Raw genomic sequence first — 12,063 nt, forward strand, 5'->3', positions numbered from 1 at the left:
GAGGTGGCGCCAAGAAAGCCAAAGCTGGTAGCTCCGGCGAGGAGGCTGTGGCGGTTACCGACAAGCAGGACGGCACCAACAAGCAATACCGCAAGATCCACCGCACCAAGGGCCATGACCTCCAGAGCTGCAAGAAAGTCGAGCAACTTGTCGAGCAGCAAAAGGCTGAATACGAGCGACGCGACAAGGAGAAAGCCCAGGAAGTTGCTGGAGGAGCCGGCAAGAAACGTCCCGGCCGAGGAGGACGCCGCGGCAAGGCCAAGCAGTGGCAAGGAGACAGACCTCCCCGCGGCCGCGACAAGGACGAAGATGACGACGAAGATGAAGATATGGATGATGATGAGACCGATGAGCAGGAGTTCCAGAAAGCCACAGAGGTCCTGTGCGTTGACGGCGGTGCTTCTCTGCATACTTCACACCGCCAGCTCAAGCAGTGGGTGCGGGAAGTCAATGCGGCAGAACCACCCACCAAGTCACGCAAGCCTCTGAAATGGTCCAGCACGCCTATCATATTTGATATTGAGGACCACCCTGATCACATAACTGCGGTCGGGTGCTTGCCAATGTTGGTTTCACCAACTATCCGCAACCTCAAGGTCACTAAGATGCTAGTTGACGGCGGGGCCGGCTTGAACTTGATCTCCTCCGCGGTACTCCAGAAACTCTAGATCCCTGATAGCGAGCTCGAAGAGACCGGCACATTCCAAGGAATCAATCCGGGAAGGAGCAAGCCGAAGGGAAAGATCACGTTGCCGGTAACGTTTGGCAGCGAGTTAAATTTTAGGACTGAGAGGGTCACTTTTGACGTTGCTGACTTTCCATTGCCTTACAATGGGATACTCGGCCGTCCAACACTCGCCAAATTCATGGCAGCCTCTCACTATGCATACAACATGCTGAAGATGCCAGGCCCGATAAGTGTCATTTCTGTCCCTGGCGACAAGAAGGATGCTCTTATCTGCGCCGACAAGATCTATCGGGAAGCAGCAGCCGCAACAGATCGCAAGTCACTTGCCGTTGAAGCTCCCGGGGCGAAGAAGAAGACCAAGTCCGGCAAGAGTTCTGATGCCCACTCCGGCAAGCGCACCTCTTCGGAGTGCTGCGCTACCATCGAGGACGCACCATCGAGCTCCACCGGCAAGTGTAAGAAGACAATGGCAGCTCCACCAGAGACCAAGAAGGTGTCCGCCAAGGAGGATGGCACTGGTGGTACCTTCACCATCAGTGCCACTCTCGACCCTAAATAGGAAAGCGCGCTCGTTGCTTTCGTGTGGGCGAACGTCGACGTATTTGTGTGGCAACCATCTGACATCCCCGGTGTTCCTAGGAAAGTAATCGAGCACCATCTTGCCGTCTGTCCTCATGCGCGGCCCGTCAAGCAGAAAGTCAGGAACCAGGCAGTGGAGCGCCAAGAATTCATCGCAGAAGAAATCAAGAAATTGGAAGCAGCAGGCCTCGTCAGAGGAGTGCTCCATCCTACGTGGTTGGCCAACCCTGTAGTCGTGCGCAAGGCAAACGGGAAATGGAGGCTTTGTATCGACTTTACCGATGTCAATAAAGCTTGTCCCAAAGACCCATTTCCCTTGCCGCACATCGACCAGATTGTTGACTCCACGGCCGGATGTGACTTGCTTTCATTTCTTGATGCATACTCAGGATACCATCAGATCTTCATGGCAGAAGAGGATGAGGAGAAGACTGCATTCATCACCCCATGTGGCACTTACTGTTTCGTACGGATGCCTTTCGGTTTAAAGAATGCTGGTTCAACATTTGCAAGGGTACTCCATGACACTTTTGAGCCGCAAATACACAGAAATGTGGAAGCCTACATGGATGACATAGTGGTCAAGAGCAAGGACAAGGCGACTCTGATTCAAGATTTAAACGAAACCTTCGCAAATCTGCGCAAGATCAACCTCAAGCTTAACCCCGAGAAGTGCGTGTTTGGAGTCCCCTCCGGCAAGCTTTTCGGGTTCTTCGTGTCTCAGCGGGGAATTGAAGCCAATCCCGACAAGATCAAGGCCATTGAGCAGATTGAAGCTCCAAAGCGCGTCAAGGATGTACGAAGTCCTGCCGGTTGCGTAGCTTCTCTCAGCAGGTTTATCTCTAGGTCTGCTGAGCGCGCCCTACCAGTTTTCAAAATATTGAAAAAGGCAGGTCCAATGAAATGGACTCCGGAAGCGGAGGCTGCACTGCAGGACTTAAAGAGATACCTGTCCTCCACTCCAACACTTGTCGCACCTAAGCCACAAGAGAAGTTGCTGCTATATATAGCGGCAACCAATCAAGTGGTTAGTGCTGCGTTAGTAGCGGAGAGGGAGGCGGATGATGAGCCAGCAACCACGGCTGATGCATCCAGCGACAAGCAGGAGACTTCACCGGCAAGCTCTGGTCCCGACAAAGATGGATCTGCGCAGGCGCATGAGAAGATGCAGAAAAGAATGGTGCAGCGCCCAGTTTACTTTGTCAGTTCCCTTCTGCAGGGGGCTAGGTCAAGGTATTCTGGTGTGCAGAAATTGCTTTTCGGCCTTCTCATGGCCTCGAGAAAGCTATGCCATTACTTCCAAGCACATGAGATCACAGTCGTCACTCGCTTTCTGCTGAAGAGGATACTGCAAAATCCAGAAGCAACAGGCAGGATTGTCGAGTGGGCATTGGAACTGTCAAGCTTTGGCCTCAAGTTTGAGAGCACTTCAACTATCCAAAGCAGAGCATTGGCAGAGTTCATAGCAGAGTGGACGCCAACACAAGATGAAGAAATTCCAGAAATGAGCATCCCCGTCAAGGACGCAAGCAAGGAGTGGATGATGTACTTTGATGGTGCCTTCTCGCTGCAAGGCGCCGGTGCGGGCGTGCTACTTGTTGCACCCACCGGAGAGCACCTCAAGTACGTAGTCCAGATGCACTTTCCCAAGGAGCAAGCAACGAACAATACCGCAGAGTATGAAGGATTGCTTGCCGGTCTCAGGATCGCAGCAGACCTTGGGATCGAGAAGCTCATTGTCAGGGGTGACTCACAGCTTGTCGTCCCCCAAGTGAACAAGAATTATCAGAGTCCGTTGATGGAAGCCTACGTTGATGAAGTGAGAAAGCTAGAAGAGCACTTTGACGGCCTACAGATGGAACATGTTCCAAGAGCTCAGAACGACATTGCCGATGGCCTGTCAAAGTGCGCCACGCTTAAGCTACCTGTGGAACCAGGGATCTTTGTGCTCAAGCTGACTCAACCATCTATAACGCCATCAACTGGACAGAGCAAGAAGAGGAAGTTGATTTCTGGTGATTATTTTCCGGCAGAGCTCCCCGAAGCCGCCGCCAAGAAGGTCGTCAAAATCAACACCAAGAGTGCTGAGGAGCAGTCTGCTCCGGCAAGCTCTAGGATTTGTTCCGTTGAAGCAGACGCTCCCAACAAGTTTTGCTCCAGCAAGCTTGCCGGGGAACATCAGGCTCCGGCTGAACCGCGGGTTCTCGCCGTAGAAGCAGATGTTCCCGCAGCAGCAGATGTGCCTTTAGTCCTTGTTGTCGAGCCGCAAGCTCCAGCATGGGCACAACAGATTGTCCTTTTCCTTCAGACAGGAGAACTTCCCGAAGAGCAAGAAGAAGCGGAAAGAGTAGCCCGGCAGTCAAGTATGTACCAGTTTGTCGACAACACACTGTACAGAAGAAGACTCAACAGTGTGAAACTGAAGTGTATTCACCGGGAAGACGGACAAAAGCTGTTGGCAGAGATACAAGGAGGCATATGTGGTCACCACATTGGCGCAAGAGCACTTGCCGGCAAAGCGTTCCGGCAAGGTTTCTTTTGGCCGACAGCCCTCCAGGATGCAACTGCACAAGTAACCAAGTGTGAAGCGTGCCAGTTCCATTCCAAGCAGATACACCAGCCAGCTCAAGCTCTCCAGACGATCCCTTTATCCTGGCCATTTTCGGTCTGGGGGCTCGATATCCTCCGCCCTTTTCCCCGACCTGTCGGGGGCTTTGAGTACTCGTACGTTGCAATCAACAAGTTCACAAAGTGGCCGGAAGTGGAACCGGTGAGGAAGGTGACAGCACAGTCAACAGTCAAGTTCTTCAGGTCGATTGTTTGCCGTTTCGGGATCCCTAACAGGATCATCACCGACAACGGCACACAATTCACGAGCCGCACCTTCATGCAGTACGTCCAATATCTTGGCGCCAAGGTCTGCTTCGCTTCCGTTGCTCATCCGAGAAGCAACGGTCAAGCGGAGAGGGCAAATGCAGAAGTGCTGCGCGGGCTCAAGACCAGGACTTTCGACTGGCTGCACAGGTGCGGAAAGAACTAGATTGAGGAGCTGCCGGTGGTTCTTTGGTCGATCAGGACGACACCAAATCGAGCCACTGGCCAGACACCTTTCGCTCTAGTCTATGGAGCAGAGGCAGTTCTCCCCACGGAACTCGTATACGGGTCACCTCGAGTGCTCGCTTATGATGAGCTCGAGCAAGAGCAGTTGCGACAAGATGACACGCTGCTCCTTGAGGAAGACCGTCTTCAGGCTGCTGTACGAGCTGCTCGATACCAGCAAGCTTTGCGCCGCTACCATAGCCGCAAAGTTAATGCCAGAAGTCTCGAGGAAGGCGACCTTGTTCTTCGGCGCATTCAGTCCGCCAAGAATTCCAACAAGTTGACGCTGAAGTGGGAAGGCCCTTACCGGGTGAAACGAGTCACTAGGCCTGGCGCTGTCCGCCTTGAGACCAAAGATGGCATTCCGGTGAGCAACTCCTGGAACATTGAGCATCTTCGTAAGTTTTACCCGTAAGGCGCGGTTGCCGGAACCTGTTCCGGCAAGCACCTTTTGTACAAGTCTTGCCGATGTTGCATGTAATCCTTTGTACAAAGCCGGGCGCAGAACCCGTGCATAAGTAAAGCTCATGTGCTCTGCACATCTTGTCAATTTTATGCTTTCTACTATCTTTGCATGCGTTATCTAACACTTTGTGCAGCGCCTAACCCCGGTAAGCAATAACGACCCGTAAGGCTCCATATCTTTATTTTCTCTTCTTTCTTTTTCTCAAAAAGGAAAGGAAGGTTCCCTCGCACACAAGTTTGCCGGGGGAAAGGAGAAGATAATGGTGTGGACCAGGCATCGTTCAAGGAAGTTTCGCCTTACCGGAAAGCAAACGACAGAAAAGCTAAGTTGCCAAAGTTTGAGCAATCAGTTTTAAATTTTTAAGTTATCTTCCTCGAACGACCGTACTTTGTATGGAAAACCTGTGCGCAGAGGAACCAACTCATAGCTAGTTGCGCCCTTACTTTGTTTCGAGTCTGCTCAACAACTTAAGTGAGCTGCGACTAGTTGCGACAAGGTTTCTTGTCGGAAGCGGCACCGCCAGCAGGTTGCTGATGTCCCGCACTCAGCGCTCGCGGCTAAGGTGCCTCCGCCGACAAGTTCCCTAAAAGCATAGGGCAAAAACATACAAAGGAAGGAATCAAGTAAAGGAAATAACACAGCAATCTCTACCCAAAATAGAGTTATATTACAAGATAGCTTCTTGCAGCTCTAATAGATTGTTCTTATAACATGACCAGCAGCGACAAGAAAAAGAGAAAACGGGCGGCCTAATCTACGCGATCGCCCTCGACCCTCTTGATCTCGCTCACCTTGTCCACAATGGGTGCGACAAGGGCCTTGAGCGCTTCCAGATCAGCGTCCGGCGGCAGGGACCTGAGGACGTTGGTGAGGTTGAGGCCTGGGTTGCAGAAGGCCACCTTCACCTGCACCTTTTGAAGAACTCCCGCGCAGATCTTGCGCGACTCATCGGCCAGCTGCTTTGGGATCTTCTCCCAGAGTCGCTGGAGGGCCGTCGCCACGCCTTTGAAGAACAAGCTAAGCTTGGCGTTGGGTTGGAGGTGCTCATCGGAGGAGTACCCGAGATCCTCCATCCCCAGCTGCGCCAGCTCCCCGTCGATGGCTGCGGCAACATTCACCAGACCCTCGGTCCAGTGCTCCACAGTCTCCCTAAAAGCATTCTGGGCGGCAGCAGCACTCGCCAGCAGCGCCTCGTCGGCCTTGATCTTCTCCTTCAAGGCCACCTCCTGCTCCCTGGCACCGTCCAACGTCTTGGTCAAAGTGGCCAGCTTCAACTCAAGATCTGCGTTGGAGTCCTTGGCGGCGCTAAGCTCTTTGCTCCTCTCAGCGAGGCGACCCTGCAGCTCGCCATGAACAGCGGCATCCTTCTCGCGCTCACGCTTGAGCGCGGCAAGCTCCTCGCCGCTCACCTTGAGATCGGCCTCCAGCTGCGCCATCTTCGTCTCCAGCTCCTTCTTGGCGGCCTCGGCAGCTGCGGCAACGTCCTTTGCTTCCTTGAGAGCCCCGCCAATTGCTTGCTCGTGCGCGGCAAGCTCCTCCTCGTGGCTGTCAAGGTTGACCTTGCGCTTCGCCAACTCACCTTCCTGCGCAGACAGCTTCTCGGCAGCGAGTCGCTGTTGCTCTTCAACTTCAGCCTTCACGAGGAGGAAAGCTTTCCGCTCCTCGGCAACCTGCTCCCGCTCCTCTGCCAGGAATTGGAGAGTTTCCTGCCTGAGACCCCGGAGCTCCTCAGCGCGCTTCTCAATGTCCACTCCCGCCCTCGCGACAAGCGCTTCTCGGGATTCCATCTTGGCTTGTCGGGCGCGGTACAGCGACAACAGCTTCCCAAGCAGCCGCTCCTCCTCAGGCTCATCGCTGCTGCTGCTTGGCGCGTCGACCAGCATTAGCCCAGCAGAGGCGAGCACCTCTCCATCCAAAATCTCTCCTTCGACCGGCGCCCTGGAGCCTGACGCCCAGGGGAGCTTGATGAAGATGCCGTCACCGGCCTTCAAATAGGCGCCGGGCTGGGGCTCTTCGGAGCCTGGCGCTGCAGCAACGGCGGAGGGATCGGCGGTCGGTGCAGCGCCTGGCGCTCCTGCGGCCTCGGGGCCATCAGTGCGATCACCGGATCCCTCGCCAGCTTCTGCGGCAGCAGCTTTGGCGGCCTCTTCGCCGGCGGGCTCATGAGTGCCGGCTTCTCCTTCGGTGGCAACGACGTCGTCGGTATTGCTGCGCGCGTTTTCCTCGCCAGCGACCTCGGTTTCCATCGGCTCCGTGGCAGATGGATCTGATGAACGGAGAAAAGAGAAAAGTCAAGCAAATATCCAAAAAGAAAATCAGAAGAAGAAGAACCCAAGGGAAGTTTTCAAGCAAGAGGATTACCTGTTCTAGGATCTACGGTCATGGTCTCAACCATCGGGGGGTCGCCAGTGCTGTCCCTTGCCGAAGAACTATCCCTTGCCGGAGAATTCTCCCTTGCCGGAGAACGCTCCCTTGCCGGGGAATCCTCCCTTGGCGGTGTAGTCGAAGCAGATGGCATTTCGGGAGCGGCTTCCGGGCCCTCCTGGTGGGGCTGCTCTGCTCCTACACAGACCAACAGTCAGATATCAACAAAGAAAGAGCAACCATGCACGCCTGACAGCAGGAAGTAAACTATGTACTTACGCTGGGGGCTGCGCTGGGGGCTGCTTTGGGGAAAAGTTGCCGGGTCCGGCAAGATGGTCTCGGACACGCCCTCTGCTGTCGCGGTGGGTTCGTCCTCGATGAGAATCACTGGGACCTTGGCTCTCTTCGCCGCTCTCTGGGCCAGAGTCCTTCAAAGGAATGGGTTCAGAGTAAAGAAAATCAGATACAAGACAAAACAGCAAGAATTGAAGAACTACAAGCATGGCAAAGAATCTTACTCTTCTTCTTCCTCGTCGGAGCTGAGCTCGGAGAGATTGAAGTCCGTCTCGCCTCCCGTGCGACGAGGCGGAGGAGTAGTTTCCCTTGTCCGCTTGGAAGGAGCAGTAGCGGTGGGCCGGGAAGACTCCGCTCTAGTTGCCGCAGCGGCATGAGGCACTCCCGCGGCAATAGTGCTTGCCGCGGTAGAGCGTGTCACGCGACACGGCGGCTGTTGACTCGTCTGCCGCCCCGCTACGTCCCCGGCCTTGCGGAGACGCCTTCTTGGGGGAGCTGGGGGCTCCGCTTGCGGCGAGCTGGCTGAAGGTGGGGAGGAGGAGGAGCCGATCTTCAACGAGTCGCTCGCGCCCTCAGCGGGCTCGTTCGACTCAGCTTCAGGCCCGACAAGCTCTTCCTCGCCGGCAAACTCCTCTCGCTTGACAAGGCTTGCCGCCTCTGCTGCCTCTGCCTCCTCCACGGTGAATCCAAACTCACCTGCGGTAGCGGCTGCCGCCGCCTCTTCCAGCCTAGTGGCGATGCGCTGCATCTCCGCGTCGGTGGTGTCGCGAGTAAGGCTCTTCTGCTTGTTGGAGCGGACCGGCACTTCAACCAAACCGTCAAAGAACTCCTGCACGACGGCGTCTGCCGGCTCTTGCCAAGTTGGGACAATTCCATGCGAGTCGCACAACGACATCATTGCACGGATGCGGTCGAGCGAGGAGTTGTTGCAGAACGGAACGACACCCCTCGGCAACATGAATGGATGTGGAGGATCGCGCTTGAACAGTTCTAGGAGCATCGAGTCCAGCTCCAGGACAGTGAAGTTGAAGTTGAGGCCCGGGCGCAGCCTCATGATATCCGCCAAGTTCTGGAACTCCCAGGCGGGTCTCCTCCTCTCCTGCAGGGGGGCGATGCGGCGGCGAAGAAAATCTGCGCCAACGGCGCCTACGGTGAGCCCGGCAAGACTGAGGCGAAGGATCCGGGTGACGGCAATCTTCAGCCTATCGTCTTTCGGGGCCACGTTGCTCCAATCGTTGCCGCGCGCTATTGGGGCTTGTCGCAGGGCGGTAAATGGCTGCGGGTTCTCCTCGACAATCCAACACCACTCTGCTCTCCATTCCTCCCACTTGCTGTGGAGCTCTCCCTCCAGATAAGCTTCCTTCTTGCCGACTCTCGAGATCCAGGCGATTCCGCCAGATAAAGGCTCTCCTCTCTCGACTCGGGGCATAAAGAAGTGGCGAAAAAGAGCTACATTTGGATGGACTCCGACAAAGTTTTGGCAGAGATGTGCGAAAACTGCCATGGTCAGAACGGCGTTGGGGGTGAAGTCAAGGAGGCGGAACCCGTAGGTGTTCATGATGTCACAGAAAAATTCAGAGAAGGGCGGGCAGAGCCCGCAGTAGAAGAACAACGCAAAGAAGGGGCATCCGTTCGGAGCCAGTTCCGAAGCGGCAGCCGGGAGTACCTTCGTGCGCGGATGCGCTCGCGTCTCCGTCGACCAGAAGAGGTAGTAGTACTCCCTCAGCTCCTTCGCGGCAAGCTGAGGGGGGAAGATGGCCCGCTCCTTTCGCAGCGCCGCGAGCCGCTGCGCCTCGACCGATTTCACGCCCTTCCCCTTGTCGGCTTTCGGAGCCATGGCGGAGGTGGTGGGGGAGATCGACGGCGTTGGTGGTGCTGGTGGCAGTGGGGGGCGGTGCGCTGCTCTCTTTCGGCTTTGAGAAGAAGGGGGGGGGGAGCGGCGGAGATTTCCGAGATTGGAGTAGCAACCGGCGAGATGGGCGAACTGCCCCTGTTTCCCCTGCTTATAAAGAGGAAGGGGGCGGACATTCCGCCTTTCTGAATAAAGAAACCACCCACGATCTCTCCCACAACGCCGCATTCGACGCGTGCCGTTGGGGGAGGGCGCGGTGGATACGGAGTAAGATACGGTGTAATCCAGGCCGTGCATGCCCGTGCCCTGTTTTGGGCCTGGCCCAACAGCGCTCGGCACCGTGTGTGGCCCAGGCCCGGGGGCTCCTGTGGGTGTACTAGAGTGGGGGTACCCTAGTATCCCGAACTTGTGCACGGGCAGTTGCAGCACACCGCGGCAAGGCTTGCCGGGCGACCGCCAAGGTCCTCCGTGGTTCCTTTGGAACCATTCAAGAACAAAGTATTCAAGCCAAGGAGACAAGGCCCCGGCAAGAGGAGTTTGCCGGGAAGGCCAACCAAGGCATCGCAAGGAACTTGCCGCAATGCGCCACGCGTCCCGGCAAGGCCCGGTGAGCGACAAGCTTCCGGGCGCGACAAGACAATATCCGCGGCAAGGCGCTTGCCGCGACAAGCTACCACTCAGTACCCATGCTCCAGCACATCCACCAACGTGTCGCCCTGAGGCCTTTCCAGACGCGCGTGGCAAGAGGCTGTGCAGCCAGCGGTGCACGGTGGCAAGCGACACTGACAAGACTGCCATCGTGGCGAACGGTGGCGTCCCTGACATTCCTTTTTGCACTATTCGGGCGACGCAGACGGGCATTTAATGCCTTTGTCCCCTGCCGTCAGGGTTAGGTAGGGTACACTGTACAAGTAGTTGTACCAACCGCAACACCTTTTCCATTTTTACCCTTGACTACGTTGCCACCTGTCGGTGACCCCTTCAGCATATAAAAGGAGGCCCATGCGCAATGTAGAAGGGGGTTCGAGACCAGAAAACACTCACGCTCGGTCTCGTTAGCAGCTCGTCTGTACTGTAGCACTCAGCGCCCCCTGAGCAAGAACTCAATACAATCAGACAAGCAGCAGTAGGAGTGTTATCTCTCCTGAGAGCTCCGAAGATGGGTAAAAGTGCTCGTGTGCTTCGCCTCGATCCGCTCTTCGTGCGACCTCCGCCCCCACCGAACCGAAAGGGGCTCGGTCCGCTGGTCCCATAGGTGTTCGTGGATCAGCTTCCCCAACAGGAGGTGATCATGGGTATATACTATACATATCTATTATTCAGATGGTGACTAAAGTCGAGTTGGCTCGTTGAGTACCCGCAAGTGATTCCACTATGAGGGCCGGAAGGACAGGTGGCTCCATCCCGGTAGAGGTGGGCCTGGGTTCCCGATGGCCCCCGACTGTTACTTTGTGGCGGAGCGACAGGGCAGGTTGAGACCACCTACGAGATAGGTGTGCCTGGCCCTGGTCGGTGTCCGCGGTTACTTCAAAATAACACGCTTAACAAGATCTTGGTATTTGATCCGAGTCTGGCCACTGGCCTATATGCACTAACCAACTACGTGGGAATAGTTATGGGCACTCGACGTCGTGGTATCAGCCGAAGCCTTCTTGACATCAGCGACTGAGCGGCACGCGCCGGGTTGGACCGCGTAACGCAACTTCCTTTGTAATGGAGGTTGCTAGGTCTGCTCACCGGCCGCGTACGCAACGTGCAGGTGTGCAATGGGCGATGGGCCCAGACCCCTGCGCGCATAGTATTTAGACCGGCATGCTGACCTCTCTGTTGTGCCTAGGTGGGGCTGCGTCGTGTTGATCTTCCAAGGCCGGGCATGACCCAGGAAAGTGTGTCCGACCAAATGGGATCGAGCGTGTTGGGTTAGGTGGTGCACCCCTATAGGGAAGTTTATCTATTCGAATAGCGGTGTCCCTTGGTAAAAGGACGACCCGGAGTTATACCTTGACCTTATGACAACTAGAACATGATACTTAATAAAACACACTCAGACAAGTTCCACAGACAACCCGGTGATCGCTTTTCCATAGGGCGACGAGGGGAAGATCGCCGGGCAGGATTATGCTATGCGATGCTACTTGGAGGACTTCAATCTACTCTCTTCTACATGCTGCAAGACGGAGGCTTCCAAAAGCATTGTCTTCGATAGGACTAGCTATCCCCCTCTAATTCTGGCATTCTGCAGTTCAGTCCACCGATATTGCCTCTTTACACATATACCCATGCATATGTAGTGTAGATCCTTGCTTGCGAGTACTATGGATGAGTACTCACGGTTGCTTTGCTCCCTCTTTCCCCCTTTTCCCTCTTCTTCCCGGATTCCGCAACCAGACGTTGGAGCCCAGGAGCCAGACGCCACCGTCGACGACGACTCCTACTACACTGGAGGTGCCTACTACTACGTGGAGGCCGCTGACGACGACCAGGAGTAGTTAGGAGGATCCCAGGCAGGAGGCCTGCACCTCTTTTGATCTGCATCCCAGTTTGTGCTAGCCATCTTATGGCAACTTGTTTAACTTATGTCTGTCCTTAGATATTGTTGCTTCCGCTGATTCATTTATGTCGAGCACTTGTATTCGAGCCCTCGAGGCCCCTGGCTTGTAATATGATGCTTGTATGACTTATTTTACTTTTAGAGTTGTGTTGTGATATCTTCCCGTGAGT

This window comes from Triticum dicoccoides, chromosome 4B (genome assembly GCF_002162155.2).
Source record: "Triticum dicoccoides isolate Atlit2015 ecotype Zavitan chromosome 4B, WEW_v2.0, whole genome shotgun sequence".
NCBI lineage: Eukaryota > Viridiplantae > Streptophyta > Magnoliopsida > Poales > Poaceae > Triticum > Triticum dicoccoides.